Source organism: Pristiophorus japonicus, chromosome 6 (genome assembly GCF_044704955.1).
Source record: "Pristiophorus japonicus isolate sPriJap1 chromosome 6, sPriJap1.hap1, whole genome shotgun sequence".
NCBI classification, from domain to species: domain Eukaryota; kingdom Metazoa; phylum Chordata; class Chondrichthyes; family Pristiophoridae; genus Pristiophorus; species Pristiophorus japonicus.
In genome coordinates this window covers 77,600,450-77,619,690 of record NC_091982.1, presented here as the reverse complement: position 1 = coordinate 77,619,690, position 19,241 = coordinate 77,600,450, and the positions used below count along the sequence as shown (strand labels likewise).

At 46.4% G+C, this 19,241-nt stretch overlaps 1 long non-coding RNA gene across 1 annotated transcript in view; it reads left to right on the top strand.

The window, feature by feature from the left end:
* The first annotated feature begins 788 nt into the window (after nucleotides 1-788).
* Nucleotides 789-19,241, top strand: part of LOC139265166 (uncharacterized) — a 45,296-nt gene continuing 26,843 nt past the window's right edge. Inside the window, exon 1 of the long non-coding RNA XR_011593487.1 lies at nucleotides 789-851. This is a non-coding gene — a long non-coding RNA (uncharacterized lncRNA). The remainder of the gene's footprint in view (nucleotides 852-19,241) is intronic.

Genomic DNA, 19,241 nt, shown 5'->3' with positions numbered 1-19,241 from the left:
ACTCTCCTTTCGTCCACTTTGTGCTGTTGCTCCTCCTCCATCATAATAACCAACAAGGGAATTCCCATTGGCAATCACATCAGTATAACTCAGAACCTTCACTTTGTATGGGTGCAAACATTTCTTAGTGGTCTCACAAACCTTCAGGTTGTCAGAGACAGCATCAACTTTGCCCAGGTGCAAAGCAAACAAACCCGCTATAAATTTCTTGCGTAAGTCCAGAAGTTGGTTTTTAAAGATTCTCCAGACTGCAGGCTCCAAAGTACAACTCTTCTGGCAGCAGGTATGACTCTTACATGTAATCATGAATTATCCTTGGGGTAATAGGGATGCTAAAAAAAAGATTTAGGCACTCCTACACCAATATATGATAATGAGTTCTCAACTGCATTGGCACACACACTGCCAGAAGGCCCTAGATCTGACTGGAAATGGAGTGGAAACCTGGTGGAAACGGAATGTGCCCCAATTTCCCTGAGTACAAATGCTATTCCAATGCCAAACACTCTCTGATAATGATAAGCAAATATGGGGCCAGTGCAATCAAGAAGATTTTCAAGAGCTGGACTTTAGAGCTATAGAGTAACCATAGCTGAAAGAATCACAAGATATGGAAAATTATGGCAAAATCTGGTAGATGTGCTGCTAGAGAATGTGTTGAGCTTAAATTAAATAGCATTAAGGAAATGGTGTGCAATACATTTAATGTGGACTATATTTTACAAATGTTTTGTTGTGCTTCAAGTCTTGTATCGTGTAACTATATCTATTTATTTGAACAGGGACTTCTAGAAAGTTAAAGAAAACTGATCCAAGATGTCTAGATGAAAAGTGGGCTCGGCTATCCAGAGGTAAGATGTGTGCAATAGGCAGAAAGTATGTTGTTACCTGCTATCACCAGGAACATTTTGAACTTTGATTTGATTTTGTGGTATAATTGCTCAGTTAAGTAAGACATTCAAGTGGGACATTTGTAACAGTAACATCATTTTGCTTTGTAACATTTGGGTTTAATTTTGGTGTTAGAAAGCACAATTGAATCATATATTTTGAGCTAATGTGCCCTTCTTTCACATGACTTAAGCTGTAATAACATAGTTGCATCAGTTATGTAAGCAGGTCAACTTGTGATATAAGTTCCTTTTATTGTATATTTACAGGGCAGCCACATAAGACTCATTTTAACATGCTTTTGTATCGCACCCAAAGATAGCCTTATTGAGATAGTTTAGTGACAGTGAATATTTTTCCAGCTTAACTCTCAGAACACAAATTAATTATCGATTCATTGATGAGTGCTGATGAAAAAAATTGTTGAAGAATTGTCCTTTATTTTGATGGTTAGAACTTACATCACAAGTTGACCTGCTTACATATCTGAGGCAACCATGTCAGTCTTTGTATTCCTGATCACTGATTGACTGGAAAAATAACCACTCAATCCATTTTCAACAATTCAGAGAGCAATTATTCAAAATGGGCTCAACCGCTAAACTGGACATTGACTTCAGAAGCCACACAAAACAGGAAAATAAAGTTGTTGTGTATGCAATAACTCAATAGACTGAATACTGTAAACTCCGAACAGGTACAAACCTGGCTCTACTTTATTAGAGCCCAAATGATTACATTACAAGATGGCTGGCCTTTTATACTTGGGCCACACACACGTGCGCACAGCCCAATGAGCTTCGACAGTGGTGCCACCTGGTAACTAGTAAACCCAAGCACACAAACTAATATCTTGAAGGGGGATATTGTCATGTAATGGTCTTTTTACAAATTGAGACGGTCCGCGGCTTTCCGCTCCTGAGTTGAATGTCTCAGTTCAACTCCAGCCTTGGGCGAGCGTTCTGTGTCTGTTATGACTGGGGGCTGGGTAGCCGATCTGGTGGGAATGGTAATGACCACGTCAGGGATTGAAAGTCCAAATTCATTGACCATATCAGTGATTGAAAGTCCTGATTCATTGATGACAGCAGAGTCCTCAGATGACTGAGGGTAGGTTGGTTGGTCATAAAAACATAGAAACATAGAAATTTGGTGCAGGAGCAGGCCATTCGGTCCTTCTAGCCAGCACCGCCATTCAATAAGATCATGGCTGATCATTGAACCTTGTTATCCCTTTTCTGCTTTCTCTCCATACCCCTTGATCCCTTTGGCCATAAGGGCCATATCCAACTCCCTTTTGAATATATCTAATGAACTGGCCTGAACAACTTTCTGCGGTAGAGAATTCCACATGTTAACCACTCGCTGAGTAAAGAAGTTTCTCCTCATCTCGGTCCTAAATGGCTTACCCCTTATTCTTAGACTGTGACACGTGGTTCTGGAACTACCCAGTAACGGGAACATTCTTCCTGCCTCTAACCTGTCCAATCCTGTCAGAATTTTATATGTTTCTATGAGATCTCCTCTCATTCTTCTAAACTCCAGTGGATACAAGCCCAGTTGATCCAGTCTCTCCTCATAGGTCAGTCCCGCCAATCCGGGAATCAATTTGGTGAACCTTCCCTGTACTCCCTCAATAGCAAGAACGTCCTTCCTCAGATTAGGAGACCAAAACTGAACACAATATTCCAAGTGCGGCCTCACCAAGGCTCTGTACAACTGCAGTAAGACCTCCCTGCTCCCATACAAATTCTCTAGCCATTTTAGCATTGTTGTTGCCAATTTAAGTTAATCTAAGGGTTAAGTCATGGCAGGAGAGCTCGGCCACGTGATATGCTCCTCCTGTACCATGTGGGAACTCAGGGACACCCCCAGTGTCCCTGACGACTACGTGTGCGGGAAGTGTATCTGCCTCCAGCTCCTGACGGTCTGTGTTGCGGAATTAGAGCTGAGGGTGGATTCACTCTGGAGCATCCACGATGCTGAGAATGACGTGAGTAGCACGTGTAGCGAGTTGGTCTTACCGCAGGTGAAGGGTCCACAGCCAGCTAGGGAATGGAAGACCAGCAGGAAGAGCAGTGCAAGGAAGGTAGTGCAGGGGTCCCCTGCGGTCATCCCCCTGCAAAACAGATACACCGCTTTGAGTACTGTTGAGGGGGTGACTCATCAGGGGAGGGCAGCAGCAGCCAAGTTCATGGCACCGTGGCTGGCTCTGCTGCACAGGAGGGCAGGAAAAAGAGTGGGAGAGCGATAGTGATAGGGGATTCAATTGTAAGGGGAATAGATAGGCGTTTCTGCGGCTGCAACCGAGACTCCAGGATGGTATGTTGCCTCCTTGTGGCAAGGGTCAAGGATGTCTTGGAGCGGGTGCATGACATTCTGAAAAGGGAGGGTGAACAGCCAGTTGTCGTGGTGCACATTGGTACCAACGATATAGGTAAAAAAAGGAATGAGGTCCTACAAGACGAATTTAAGGAGCGAGGAGCTAAATTAAAATGTAGGACCTCAAAAGTAGTAATCTTGGGATTGCTACCAGTGCCATGTGCTAGTCAGAGTAGGAATCGCAGGATAGCTCAGATGAATACGTGGCTTGAGCAGTGGTGCAGCAGGGAGGGATTCAAATTCCTGGGGCATTGGAACCGGTTCTGGGGGAGGTGGAACCAGTACAAACCGGACGGTCTGCACCTGGGCAGGACCGGAACCAATGTCCTAGGGGGAGTGTTTGCTAGTGTTGTTGGGGAGGAGTTAAACTAATATGGCAGGGGGATGGGAACCAATGCAGGGAGATAGAGGGAGACAAAATGGAGACAGAAGCAAAAAACAGAAAGGAGATGAGTAAAAGTGGAGGGCAGTGAAATCCAAGGCAAAAAACTAAAAGGGCCATTGTACAGCAAAATTCTAAAGGGTCAAAGTGTAATAAAAAGGCAAGCATGAAAGCTCAGTGCCTCAATGCGAGGAGTATTCGGAACCCAGGAGAGGGCTCTGAGCTAGTTAGAGTGCGTGAGAGCTCAGATGAACAGGACCCCAAGAAAGAATGCAAAAGGCAGGAGGCAACAGAGCAGAGTAGCACTGGTAAGTGTAAACCACAAGGTGATAGGAAGGGACAATATGTATGAATATAAAGGGGTTGCAGGAGGGATCAAAACTAAAAATCATGGTTTAAAAACTCGTATTAAAACACTCTACCTAAATGCACGCAGCATTCGAAATAAAGTAAATGAGTTGACGGCACAAATCATTACAAATGGGTATGATTTGGTGGCCATTACAGAAACGTGGTTGCAGGGTGGCCAAGACTGGGAATTAAACATACAGGGGTATCTGACAATTCGGAAAGATAGACAAGAAGGGAAAGGAGATGGGGTAGCTCTATTAATAAATGAAGATATCAGGGCAGTTGTGAGAGACGATATTGGCTCTAATGAACAAAATGTTGAATCATTGTGGGTGGAGATTAGAGATAGTAAGGGGAAAAAGTCACTGGTGGGCGTAGTTTATAGGCCCCCAAATAATAACTTCATGGGGGGGCGGACAATAATCAAGGGAATAATTGGAGGCATGTGAAAAAGGAACGGCAGTAATCATGGGGGATTTTAACCTACATATCGATTGGTCAAATCAAATCGCACGGGGTAGCCTTGAGGAGGAATTCATAGAATGCATACGGGATTGTTTCTTAGAACAGTATGTTACAGAACCTACAAGGGAGCAAGCTATCTTAGATCTGGTCCTGTGTAATGAGACAGGAATAATAAACGATCTCCTAGTAAAAGATCCTCTCAGAATGAGTGATCACAGTATGGTTGAATTTGTAATACAGATTGAGGGTGAGGAAGTAGTGTCTCAACCGAGCATACTATGCTTAAACAAAGGGGACTACAGTGGGATGAGGGCAGAGTTGGCTAAAGTAGACTGGAAACACAGACTAAACGGTGGCATAATTGAGGAACAGTGGAGGACTTTTAAGGAGCTCTTTCATAGTGCTCAACAAAAATATATTCCAGTGAAAAAGAAGGGCAGTAAGAGAAGGGATAACCAGCCGTGGATAACCAAGGAAATAAAGGAGAGTATCAAATTAAAAACCAATGCATACAGGTGGCCAAGGTTAGTGGGAAACTAGAAGATTGGGAAAATTTTAAACGACAGCAAAGAATGACTAAGAAAGCAATAAAGAAAGGAAAGATAGATTACGAAAGTAAACTTGCCAAAAACATAAAAACGGATAGTAAAAGCTTTTACCGATATATAAAACAGAAAAGAGTGACTAAAGTAAATGTTGGTCCCTTAGAAGATGAGAAGGGGGATTTAATAATGGGAAATGTGGAAATGGCTGAGACCTTAAACAATTATTTTGCTTCGGTCTTCACAGTGGAAGACACAAAAACCATGCCAAAAATTTCTGGTCACGGGAATGTGGGAAGGGAGGACCTTGAGATAATCTCCCAGAGGGTTATGAATCTGTGGAATTCTCTGCCCAAGGAAGCAGTTGAGGCTATTTCATTGAATGTATTCAAATCACAGATAGATAGATTTTTAACCAATAAGGGAATTAAGGGTTATGGGGAGCGGGCGGGTAAGTGGAGCCGAGTCCATGGCCAGATCACCCATGATCTTGTTGAATGGCGGAGCAGGCTCAAGGGGCTAGATGGCCTTCTGTTCCTAATTCTTCTTATGTTCTTATGAAGGCAACATGCCATTTGCCTTCTTCACCGCCTGCTGTACCTGCATGCCAAACTTCAATGACTGATGTACCATGACACCCAGGTCTCGTTGCACCTCCCCTTTTCCTAATCTGTCACCATTCAGATAATATTCTGTCTTCCTGTATTTGCCACCAAAGTGGATAACCTCACATTTATCCACATTACACTGCATCTGCCATGCATTTGCCCACTCACCTAACCTGTCCAAGTCACCCTGCAGCCTCTTAGCATCCTCCTCACAGCTCACACCGCCACCCAGCTTAGTGTCATCTGCAAAATTGGAGATATTACATTCAATTCTTTCATCTAAATCATTGGTGTATATTGTAAATAGCTGGGGTCCCAGCACTGAACCCTGCAGCACCCCACTGGTCACTGCCTGCCATTCTGAAAAGGACCGGTTTCTTCCGACTCTCTGCTTCCTGTCTGCCAACCAGTTCTCTATCCATATCAGTACATTACCCCCAATACCATGTGTTTTAATTTTGCACACTAATCTCTTGTGTGGGACCTTGTCAAAAGCCTTTTGAAAGTCCAAATACACCACATCCACTGGTTCTCCCTTGTCCACTCTGCTAGTTACATCCTCAAAAAATTCTAGTTCCCTTTCATAAATCCATGCTAACTAGGACCGATCCTGTCACTGCTTTCCAAATGCGCTGCTATTTCATCTTTAATAATTGATTCCAACATTTTCCCCACCACCGATATCAGGCTAACCGGTCTATAATTCCCTGTTTTCTCTCTCCCTCGTTTTTTAAAAAGTGGTGTTACATTAGCTACCCTCCAGTCCATAGGAACTGATCCAGAGCCAATAGAAAGTTGGAAAAAGATCACCAATGCATCCATTACTTGTAGGGCCACTTCCTTAAGTACTCTGGAATGCAGCCTATCAGGCCCCAGGGATTTATCAGCCTTCAATCCCATCAATTTCCCGAACACAATTTCCTGACTAATAAGGATTTCCTTCAGTTCCTCCTTTTCGCTAGACCCCCAAATCCCTAGTATTTCCGGAAGGTTATTTGCGTCTTCCTTAGTGAAGACAGATCCAAAGTATGTGTTCAATTGGTCTGCCATTTCTTTGTTCCCTATTATAAATTCACCTGATTCTGACTGCAAAGGACCTACGTTGTTCTTCACTAATCTTTTTCTCTTCACATATCTATAGAAGCTTTTGCAGTCAGTTTTTATGTTCCCTGCAAGCTTACTCTAATACTCTATTTTCTCCCTCCTAATTAAACCCTTTGTCCTTCTCTGCTAAATTCTAAATTTCTCCCAGTCCTCAGGTTTGCTGCTTTTTCTGGCCAGTTTATATGCCTCTTCCTTGGATTTAACACTATCCCCAATTTCCCTTGTTAGCCACAGTTGAGCTACCTTCCCCGTTTTATTTTTACTCCAGACAGGGATGTACAATTGTTGAAGTTCATCCATGTATTCTATAAATGTCTGCCATTGCCTATCCACTGTCAACCCTTTAAGTATCATTTTCCAGTCTATCCTAGCCAATTCACTTCTCATACCATCGAAGTTACCTTTCCTTAAGTTCAGGACCCTAGTCTCTGAATTAACACTGTCACTCTCCATCTTAATGAAGAATTCTACCATATTATGGTCACTCTTCCCCAGGGGACCTCGCACAACAAGATTGTTAATTAGTCCTTTCTCATTACACAACACCCAGTCTCAGATGGCCAGCTCTCTAGTTGGTTCCTCGACATATTGGTCTAAAGAGCCATCTCTAATACACTCCAGGAAATCCTCCTCCACCGCATTGCTACCAGCTTGGTTCGCCCAATCTATATGTAGATTAAAGTCTCCCATGATAACTGCTGTACCTTTATTGCATGCATCCCTAATTTCCTGTTTGATGCCATCCCCAATCTCACTACTACTGTTTGGTGGTCTGTACACAACTCCCACTAGCGTTTTCTGCCCTTTGGTATTCCGCAGCTCTGCTCATACAGATTCCACATCAACCAAGCTAATGTCCTTTCTTACTATTGCGTTCATTTCCTCTTTGACCAGCAACGCTACCCCACTTCCTTTTCCTTTCTGTCTATCCTTCCTGAATGTTGAATACCCCTGGATGTTGAGTTCCCAGCCTTGGTCACCCTGGAGCCATGTCTCCGTAATCCCAATTATATCATAATCGTTAATAGCTGCCTGCGCGATTAATTCATTCACCTTATTACGAATACTCCTCGCATTGAGGCACAGAGCCTTTAGGCTTGTCTTTTTGGCACTCTTTGTCCCTTTAGAATTTTGCTGTAATATGGCCCTTTTTGATTTTTGCCTTGGGTTTCTCTGCCCTACACTTTTATTATTCTCCTTTCTATCTTCTGCCCCCATTTTATTTCCCTCTGTCTCTTTGCATAGGTTCCCATCCCCCTGCCATATTAGTTTAACCCCTCCCCAACAGCACTAGCAAACACTCCCCCTAGGACATTGGTTCCCGTCCTGTCCAGGTGGAGACCGTCCGGTTTGTACTGATCCCACCTCCCCCAGAACCGGTTCCAATGTCGCAGGAATTTGAATCCCTCCTTCTTGCACCATTCCTGACTGATTGTGTCTTCCTCAGTCTGCTCCGGTTCATCTGTGTGCCGCAACTTTATTTGAGCGACATGTTTCCTGCATGTCTGCCCATTTTTGAGCTTAACGGTAAACACTCTGTTACCCTCCTTAGCTGTAACAGTACCGGAAATCCATTTGGGACCTTGACCATAATTCAGTACATACACAGGATCATTGATATAAATATCACTTGACACAGTAGCGCGATCATGATACCCTTGCTGAATTTGATGTCTGTATTTGACACGATTATTCCACAGCATACAATCTGATTGAATGGCTAGTTCGTCTTTGCGATGGATGTAAGGTTTGGTCTCCTTACACATTTGCTTGGGTATGGCAGACCAATCACCACTAAGGATACAACATTTCACAACCAATAATATCGGGTCCTGGCTGATCCAGGTCTTAACTTGTTGGGCTGTGACAGGGCTTCCTTCACTTTCAAAAGCATCCATGATGAACAGTAGGTTTGCCAGTTGTGGCGTTTCCACCTCCGGTGTGGGCAACGGCAGATGGCTCAATGTATCAGCACTTGAGAATATGGAGTATCCTCCTCCGACGACAACACTTTGATCTCGTTCCAGTTTCATTTGATTTTTTCTAACCAGTTCCTGCCGAACAGCGTTGGACAATTGCCTGGAACAATCCATAACTGTAAATCATGAACCGCACCATCATACGACACCTTGACAACTGCACTGCCAATCACAGTTATGAGTTCTTTAGTATAGGTACGCAACTTGGCATTGACTGGACTCAGCTTAGGCCTCATAGCCTTAGTATCCCACAGCCTGTCTAATGTCCTCTGGCTCATTATTGAGAGACTGGATCGACTGGGCCTGTATTCACTGGAGTTTAGAAGAATGAGAGGGGATCTCATAAAAACATATAAAATTCTGACGGGACTGGACAGGTTAGATGCAGGAAGAATGTTCCCGATGTTGGGGAAGTCCAGAACCTGGGGTCACAGTCTAAGGATAAGGGGTAAGCCAGTTAGGACCGAGATGAGGAGAAACTTCTTCATTCAGAGAGTTGTTAACCTCTACCGCAGAGAGTTGTTGATGCCAGTTCGTTGGATATACTCAAGAGGGAGTTAGATATGGCACTTACGGCTAAAGGGATCAAGGGGTATGGAAAGAAAGCAGGAAAGGGGTACTGAGGTGAATGATCAGCCATGATCTTATTGAATGGTGGTGCAGGCTCGAAGGGCCGAATGGCCTATTCCTGCACCTATTTTCTATGTTTCTATGACTCGCACCCGTGTCTAATTCCATTGATACCTGCACACCATTAAGTTTTACATTAATCATTATCGGTTGGCTCTTTGTTAGGAATGAATACAGTCCATACACTTCCTCCTCTGGTACCACGGATTGCATATCCGGATCCGCGCTAGACTGGTCATCATCCTCCACATGATGTGTCGCAGCATGCTTGCTCAGTTGTGGACACATGCGTTGGAGATGCCCCACTCTCGAACAGTCTTTATAAATATACTATTTAAACCGACACTGATGATGCCGATGATTTCCTCCACAATGCCAACATGGTGATATCAGATTCATTCCCATTGGCGGACTTTGAGCAGCCACAGGTTTTGCGTACACAGTCAGGTAGGCCCTGCCATATGCAGCTCTGCCAAACGACGATTCTATCTTGATTACAGTACTTGCTGAGTTCCAATTTTTCAATGATATCTGCTTTAAGCTTTTGTCCGTTGTCATGCATGATTGGGCAATCGTGGTGGCCTTGCTCAAATCCAGCGTCTCCGCCGCCAGTTGCTTACACAGGATCACCTCGTGGTTGATGTTGATAACAAAGAAGTCCCGCAGCATGTCTGTCAACGCAATTTCGAACTTACACAGTCCAGCTAGACATCTTAGGTTGGCAACGAATTCCGATACATCCTGGCCCTCAGAACGAACGTGCGTATAGAATCGATATCTTGAGATGATGATGCCTTCATCTGGTTTGAGATGGTCATGCACCAGAGCACACAATGTTTCATAGTCCTTGTCCATTGGACTTATGGGCGAGAGAAGATTCTTTGAGTCCATAGATTTTCGGACCGCAAACCGTGAGGAGAACCGCCCGGCGCCGAACTGCGACTGCCTCTTTCTCCATTTTGTTGGCCACGAAGTGCTGGTTCAAGTGGGCTACAAAGTCTACCCAATCTTCTCCCTCCACAAATCGCTCCAGAATTCCAATTGTGCTCATTTTTACATGCGAAGGTTCTTGTTACCTCATCGCCAAATGTTGTGTATGCAATAACTCAATAGACTGAATACTGTAAACTCCGAACAGGTACAAATCTTATTAGGGCCCAAAGTGATTACATTACAAGATGGCTGGCCTTTTATACCTGGGCAGCACACACATGCGCACAGCTCAATGATCTCTGACAGTGGCGCCACCTGGTGGGTAGTAAATCCAAGCATACATACATGACAAAAGTATTAACATTTTAGAAAAAAGTAATAGAAGATGTAAAGGGGTACCTTTTCCTACTTACCAATTCAGGGTTAATAGTCCCCATTTTGCAGAATTTAACTGACCTAAATCAATATTGCAGGAATATGCCATTATTTTCTAAAATTTCTGTGCAATCTAACTCCGTAGCAAAAGGGACCCACTTGTAATATATAACTTTCACACTTTTCAAGCAACTAAACTGGTATAAGACGTAACTGGCAAATGGGAACACCACCACCTCTAAGTTCCCCTCCAAGTCACATACCATCTTGACTTGGAAATATATCGCCGTTCCTTCATCATCATTGGGTTAAAATCATGGAGATCCCTACCTAACAGCACTGTGGGAGTATCTCCACCACACCAACTGCAGCGGTTTATGAAGGCGGCTCAATACCACCTTCTCAGGGGCAATTAGGGATAGGCAATAAATGCTAGCTGTGCCAGCGACTCCCACATTCCGTGAATGAGTAAAAAATAAATTCCTTCTATCCAGACGTGGACTGAATAAAGTTTATTCACAATCGCCCATTGAAGACAATCACCAACAGTTATATCTAGGCTCAAGTCTCGTCTGCTGTCTTCACAGGCATGGAAAATCCAATGGTCATTTTGGTGCAGCACAAAAAAACATTCACCCTCATTTGCAGCATTTAACAGCTCAGATCAAGACACTAATGCTGTTATCTGGTCTGCTGGTCTCCTGAGGAGTTATGGTGGAAGACTGGTGGAACTCCAATGGGTTTTTAGTAGTGCTATCTAAACGGATCATCAGCAACAACTTGCAGCTGACATGCTTTTTCAGTTTGACTGGCTCTGTATAACTTTCTGCAACTCTTGCAGCTTTTTAAACTTGTTTCCAGTCCCGAAGGTAACAGAGACTGTTGGTGCAAGTGGAGAACATTTTCAATGTTATTTAAAGGCTTCTGCTCACACCACTTGCTCACAGTCGTTGGGGCTCTTCTTGCAGTCCCCCTCGCGCTTGAGTATCTTCAGGAGAGGGACCGACAGCAGCGAAGAAGAGGAGAAGATGCGCGCAGAGGGAGGATGAGGAGGGTCAGGAGGACTCCCAACAGGAGACCTTACCCACCTCGGGTCTTCCAAGAGAATGTCTCTTATCTCCACCTAAGTGAGGAGTAGTATATTAGGAGGCTCCGCTTCACCAAGGAGGTGGCCACAGAATTCTGCCTCTTCCAGCAGCCTCCGAGCAGGGCGACATCAGCTCTCCTAGTAGCCCTCAAGGTCACCGCGGCCCTCAATTTCTTCGCCAGCGGATCCTTCCAGTCTGCAGCAAGAGTCATAGCTAACATCTCCCAGTTCACCGACCATCGCTACACCAGGAGAAGGGACTATGTTGTCTTCTCTCTGAACACAGGGAAGCAGCAGGAGCGCATGTGGCTTTGCCAGGATAGCAGGTTTCCCCATGTTGCAGGGCGCCATCGACTGCATCCATGTGGCTTTGCAGCCGCTGTATACCAACCCTGAGATCTTCCATAACTGCTTCCACTCACTTAGTGTGCAGTTGTTGTGCGACCAAGCCCAGTGCATCTTGATGGTCAATGCCCGCTATCCTGGCAGCAGACATGATGCCATTCTGCATCAGTCCGGTGTGCCAGCAATCTTCCGCCACCAAATCAAACCGAGTGTGGCTGCTCAGAGACAAGGGCTGTCCATTCTGCATCTGGCTGCTGACTCCCCTTTGCAACCCTACCACTCCTGCCCAGCACTCATATAATGAGAACCATGCTGTCACTAGGAACATCATCGAGCAGACCATCGGGCTGCTGAAGCAACGGTTTCATTGTCTTGACCGCTCGGGAGGAGCCCTCCAGTTCTCCTTGGAAGCAGGTGTCCCATTTCGTGATGATCTGCTGCATGCTTCACAACTTGGCCATCATGAAGGTTCAGCCCTTGCCAGCAGGGATTGTGGGACCACCACAGGAAAAGGACGAAGGAGAGTAGGAGGAGGAGGTGGGAGGGAAGAGACAGGCAGAATGTCCCCCTTCTGGACAGGCTGTTTGTGAATGCCTCATCAGACTCTGATTCCAGTGAATGAAATCCCAGGTCCCCATTGCTCACCACATCTCTATCATACCATCCCCCTGTCACAGAACATTATAGCGTCCTCCTGAGCATAAAGCTGAAATGAGAGCCACCACAAAACAAACATTCCAAACAAAATTAATAAATTTATTAGTATTCAATTAACATTGCAATATGAACTAATCACCCTTGAGCATTCCCTCCGTGCCTGTCGTTCGTGTGGCCTTTCCTAGTCTAGAGCTCCTATCCAGTGCATCCCCAGTGACTGCAGCATGGCTGCTGGTAGGCTGGTGAGTTTCAGTGAGGGAGACTATAGATGTCCTTGTAGGATTACTTTGACCAGCTGTGGACCAAGAAGGCCCGGCTATAAACTTCACCACCTGGGCATGGGTGGCAGCAGTCTGAGCAAGGGCAATTGCGGAGTGGCAGTGGTGGGAGTAGGAATGCTGTCACCCTGAGAAAGAACAGCAGGTGCCTGCTCTACAGACCCATTGCCACTACCCCCGGGTGGCGCCTCAGCATTCTTGGCAATCAGTTGAAAGATAGATTGCTGGACTCCTGTGACATCATACAGGCCCCTTTTGAGACTCGATGGCAGCAGTCTGAGATTTCACTGCAGGAGTGAGATGTTGGGTCGCTTCCACTTGTGCTGTAATAGAAGCCATGACATTGCCCATCATGGCTGGGTTCACGAGGTCTCTCCTGGAGTTGTCCATCATTTCCACCCTGGAAATCATGGGCTCCAAGCTCTGCACAAAGCCCCGTTCAATGTTGGAGTTGGACTCCTCCATTCTCCTTGATACTGACATAAGGCTCTTTGACAGGCTTGCCATTGCATCTATGATTTTGGTGTGCATGTCCATCACCCTTCTTCTGAGTCATGTGCAGCAGAACTCGTCCTCCGTGGAGCTGGCCCCCAAGCTACACTTTCCCCCTGGCCTTGCTGCAGTCCACTTGTGCCCAGTGCCTCACCATGCGCAGATCCCGCATCTATAGTATCCACTACATTCGCGCAGTGCCAGTTTCTGAGCTGGTGTCTGCGCGTGTCAGATGCAGTGGCAGTGTGTCATCTTCTTCATCTCCACTCTCCTTCATTGGGAACAGGCTGAGCTGGTGACAATTCTTGGTTATCTGAAAGCAGAAAGGCACAAGAATCGGGTTGTTGTGAGGGAAAAGTTGGTGGGGAAAGCAAGATATTCAGACATACACCATCAGCAGCTTGTAAGTGAGAAGATATTGTGGTATGAGGGGAATGTGAGATGTGAGGAGAAGGATTAGGTATGCACATACTGTCATCATCAGCAATGCTTTCAACTTCGTCGTTCATCACGGACTCAGTGATGTCTCCTCCAATTCACCGTTCTTTCATCGTCGCTGGATCAAAACCCTGGAACTACATGAGAAGAAGGATGAGGAATGGCTATATCGTTATGCTCCCCAAGGGCTTCAACTTTGCCCATTGGCACAGCCTTGGTGACTTCCCCTCTAATGATGTTGAGCACTGTCTCCTCCACTTTGCTCAAGGTATCTAAAATGGCTTGGCTACCTCCTATCTGCTACTGCTCCGGCAGTTGTGAGCCACCTTTGCCTGCAAGAGAAAAGGAATTGTGTGAGTGAGTGTGGTGCAATGTGTTTGGGTGATGTGCCTGCCATAGTTGAATAGCTGTCAGTGTGTGCAAGGTGTGAGATGTGATTATGAGTGTTGCAGCAGTGGTATGGTTGTCAGGGTGAAGTGCAGCTATGATTTTGAGGTATGAGTGGTGATAGGTTGAGATTGTTGGTAGGTGAGTGATGGAGTGTCATGCATTGAGCTGTGTGTGAGGCTTGTGATGCAGATGATGAATATGGCATTTGCTGAAGCCTTCACTCACCTTAACAAGCCATGTGAGGTTATTAAACTTCTTTCGGCACTGGATCCAAGTCCACAGCACAACACTGTTGGCCATGACGTAGGCAACTATCTCTTGCCAGAGCCTTCTGCAAGTGGGCTTTGATGGCTTCCTGCCATTCTACGGGATCAGAACACCTAGCGTTCTCTCCACTGCCACGACCAAGGCCTTGAGAGCCACATCCAAGAACCTTCTTGCTCGTTCTTTGTTGTTGCTGAACCATGTGTTCAAACTCCACTGACAATGAGATGCTACAGCATCAAGGCACCTCTCCTTTAAGTAGGGTTACGTTTATTTACAACACCAAATCTCTGATTGGTCACCTTGAAGGCAACACCTGATTTCTGATTGGTCTCTTTGGAGGACAAGACACACCCAGCAGTTTCTCTGGAATGTGTAATTAAATTCTGCCTGCCTAAGTAATCAATTCGTTTGCAAAGTGTCATTCAGGCATTCTAACTACCTTGCTCCAGACAGAACAGAGCTCACCGAGAACAGACAGGGCTTACCTCGCGGATTAAGACCTTCACCCATTCCAAAACAAGTTCGTACCACCCCCCCCACCCACCTCCGCCCAACAAGTTCCTAACCTTCTTCACACCCCCGAGTTTCTGACCTTTTCCCTCACCAACAGATTTCTGACCTCTCCATTCCCCCCCCCACCTCAAGTTCCTGATCTTCTCCCCTTGCCCAATTTCCTGACCTTTGCCCCCACCCAATTTCCTGACCACCTCCCCTACCCAAGTTCCTGACCTCCCCCAAGATTTTGACCCCACCCGAGTTCCTGACCTCCCACCCAAATTTCCCCCCCCACCAAGTTCTTGGCCTTCACCCCTGAGCAAGGTTCGTGACCCCCCCCAAATTTCTGACCTCCTTCCCCCACTCCTGATTTATTGACTGTTCCCCCCCGCCCCACCCCCGCCCGAGTTCCTGACTTGCCCCCTGTTCAAGTTCCTGACCTCCCACCCCACCCAAATTCCCCCCCACCCCTCGCCCTCCCAAGTTCCTGACCTCCCCTGCCCAGGTTCCTGACCCATCCCCCAAATTTCTGACCTCCCCCACGCCCGATTTATTGACTGCCTCCTCGCCCAAGTTCCTGACCCCCCTCCTCATCCTGCTCAAGTTCCCTACCCCCTGCAAGTTCTTGACCCTCTCCCCCTGCCCAAGGTCTTGACCTTCTTTCACCCACCTTGGGTTCAGGATCTCCTCCCCTCAATAAGTTCCTGACTTTCTCCTTCCCCCTGCCCCCCCCCCCCGCCCACTCCATAGATGGGCATTGTTGTGGGGTCGCGGATTGTTAACAGGTTTACTAGATATGAAGTGAATAGTGTCATGATTTCTGGATTTTATCCAGTCACATGCTACCACTTGCCACACACGCACCGAACTAGGGGGAGGAGAGGGAGAATGTGGTTTGGGTGTAAAGTGGGTGGGGATGGGATTGGAAGAATGTAATCCATCTTCCCATCTGGATCACGTTCTCGTTCTCATTCCCTCCCTTGAGATGTGGATCATGTTCTTCCCTCTCCCCACTGTACTCTTTACCCACCCCCCTGAGTTCCTGACCTCCTCTCCCCTCCAATCCCCTCACCCTGTAAGTGGTTTTGCCTTTGGTGGTTTCGAATCATTCCCCTTCAACAGTTCTAGACACCGGAATTATAGTGGTGAACAGAAATACACAGTTATAGACAGATCTTTCGGTCTCAACCGTCACAATGCTTTTATTCAAGTTAAAGCACAAACCTGCACCCAGCAAAACACTCCCTGGTGGTGTAAAACAAACAAACGCAGTACAACACATAACCCTGGCCCTTCTGGACAGGCCCCGAATGCGAAGTACCCATGACTAAAACAACCCTGCTCGGATTCAAATCTGTCCAACAGAATTGTGCGTACGCTTATGATCCGTGCAAAAACCGCCCCACTAAAACCCTACGGCTTGGTTGGGACAGACGACACCCCTTCAAACAATGCAGAAGTCTTAAAGATACGTGGGCTGGGATAAATGCTCACCAATTACCCCTCTGGCTTACTCGCTGCTTCTCCCGATGAGGCGTATCTTCTGGTTCTGTACCAATATGTGGTATTCAAGTCCAGTCTCAAGGTCAGCTTCCCTCAGTTGAAATAGCGAGGCTCTCTTTGCTCGTAGATGGTGTTTCTTCTCTCCGTCCCAGACGGAGTGCTCAGTCCTTGTGCGTTGAACGAAGTGAGTAAGCGTAGAAGAGAAGAGAGAGAGAGAGAGAGATGGCAGCCGATACTGCCTCTCTTATACCTGCAAAATGCTTCTGAAACTTCGCTCCAAAAATCAGTCCTTTGTCTCAGGCAGTGAAACTGAAAGAGCAAAATCATGTCTTTGGCCTGTTCTTTTATACTGGGCTGTTTCCTCAATAAGGCTCCAACAAGCCTAGGTGCTTAAAAAGCTTCCTTTGTGTCTTGAGCACCGACCAATCTTCTTGACCTCTCACTGATTACATGACAAAAGCCGCCCCCGCCCCCCCCTGCCCCCATCAACCATCTTCCTGCTATTTCAGCCATCAGTTCCTGCCCACCTGATGTGTATTCCTGTGGGACATGTTTAGACCAGTTCCACATCAGTGCTGTCTGCCCGACTGCAATAACAACCAAGTTCCAAAACTTAAAGTCCAAAAGTATAAGTCCAAAAGTTTATGCTTTTGCTGTTGATGTTATCGCCGAATTCTTGCAACCCCCTCCTCTCTCTCCCCCTACAATCCTCTCTCTCCTCCTCCTCCTATGCCCTTTCTCTCTCTCCCTCTGATTTCTCTCTCTCACTTCCCTCTCCGTTTCTCTCTCTCTCCCTGTCTGATCCACTCTCTCTTCCCCATCCTCTCTCTCCCCCTCCGAGCCTCTCTCTCCTCACTCTGATTCCCTCCCTCTCCCCATTGCTAACAGCCAATCGCCACAGAGGGATTTTTAAATTTTAAAATGTTTTAATTCACGGGATGTGGACATCGATTGCAAATCCAGCATTTATTGTCAGTGCTTAGTTGCCCTAGAGAAGCTGGAGGTAAGTCGCCTTCTTGTGGTGAAGGTACTCCCACAATGCTGTTAGGGATGAAGTTCTGGGATTTTGAAAGAACGGAGATATATTTCAAGTCAGGATGGTATGTGACTTGGATGGGAACTTGGAGGTGGTGGCATTCCCATGCGCCTGTTGCCCTTGTCCGTCTAGCTGGTAGAGGTCACGGGTTTGGGAGGTGCTGTTGAAAAAGCATTGGCGAATTGTATCTGTAGATAGTATACATTACAGCCACGGTACGTCGGTGATGGAGGGTGTGAATGTTTAAAATGGTGGATGGGGTCGAGCTTCTTAAGTGTTGTTGGAGCTGCATTCATCCAGGCAAGTAGAGAGTATTCCATCATACTCTTGATTTGTGCCTTGTAGATGGTGGAAAGGCTTTGGGGAGTCAGAAGTTGAGTCATTCACCGCAAAATACCAAGCCTCAGACCTGCTTTTGTAGCTACAGTATTTATGTGGATGGTTCAATTAAGTTTCTGGTCAATGGTGACCTCCAGGAAGTTGATGGTGGAGGATTCGCTGATGGTAATACCATTGAATGTCGAAGGGAGGTGGTTAGACTCTCTCTTGTTGGAGATGGTCATAGCCTGGCATTTGTAAGGCGCGAATGTTACTAGCCACTTATCAGCCCAAGCCTGGATGTTGTCTAGGTCTTGCTGCTTGCGGGTACGGACGGCTTCATTATCTGAATAGTTGTGAATGAAACTGAACACTGTGCAATCATCAGTGAACATCCCCTCTTTTAACTATATGATAGAGGGAAGGTCATTGATGAAGCAGCTGAAGATGTTTGGGCCTAGGACTGGCCTGAGGAACTCCTGTAACGATGCCACACTTGGTCTAATGCTACATTGATGTCAAAAGCAGTCTCACCTTAAGTATGGAAGAACTGCACAAGACTGAGTACTGTGAGCTAAAACTGATGTGACCTTAGTCTCTTTAATACAACTCCAGAGTGCCTAAGCAGCATGGAAGACAACATTTTATACTCCCTTGCACAAGGTGTGCAGGTGACCCTTGGACCTCCAAGAGTTGCGCCCTCTGGTGGCAAGTCTTACACAATTACAACGTTTACATACATAACATCACTCTCTTCCCACCACCCCCCCCCCCACACCACCCACCACCCCCCCCCCCACACCACCCACCACCCCCCCCCCCCCACCACACCACCCACCACCCCCCCCCCCACACCACCCACCCCCCCACACCACCCCCCCCAAAGTCTTTGATACACATTATTTACAAGTTGAGATGATCCGGGGCCCTATGCTCCCTGGTTGATCGTCTGAGTTCAAACCCTGGCATGGGTGAGTTGGTCGGACCATTGCTGAACCGCAGCGCAGCTGGTCTGACAGGACTGTTGGGAATGATGGGTTCATCCTCTTGATTGACAACGAGGTCGATTGCTGGTTGGGTGTGTGTTGGTGGATCGATGATGGTGATGTCCTCTTCAGGTTGTCCCTGGTTGTCGGTGAACCGCAGTTTGGTCAGATCCAAATGCTTTCTGTACATTTGTCCATTCAATAGTTTGACTATAAACACTCTATACCCGTCCTTGGCCAAAACAGTGCCAGCGACCCATTTAGGACCATGATCATAATTAAGGACAAACACAGGGTCGTTTACATC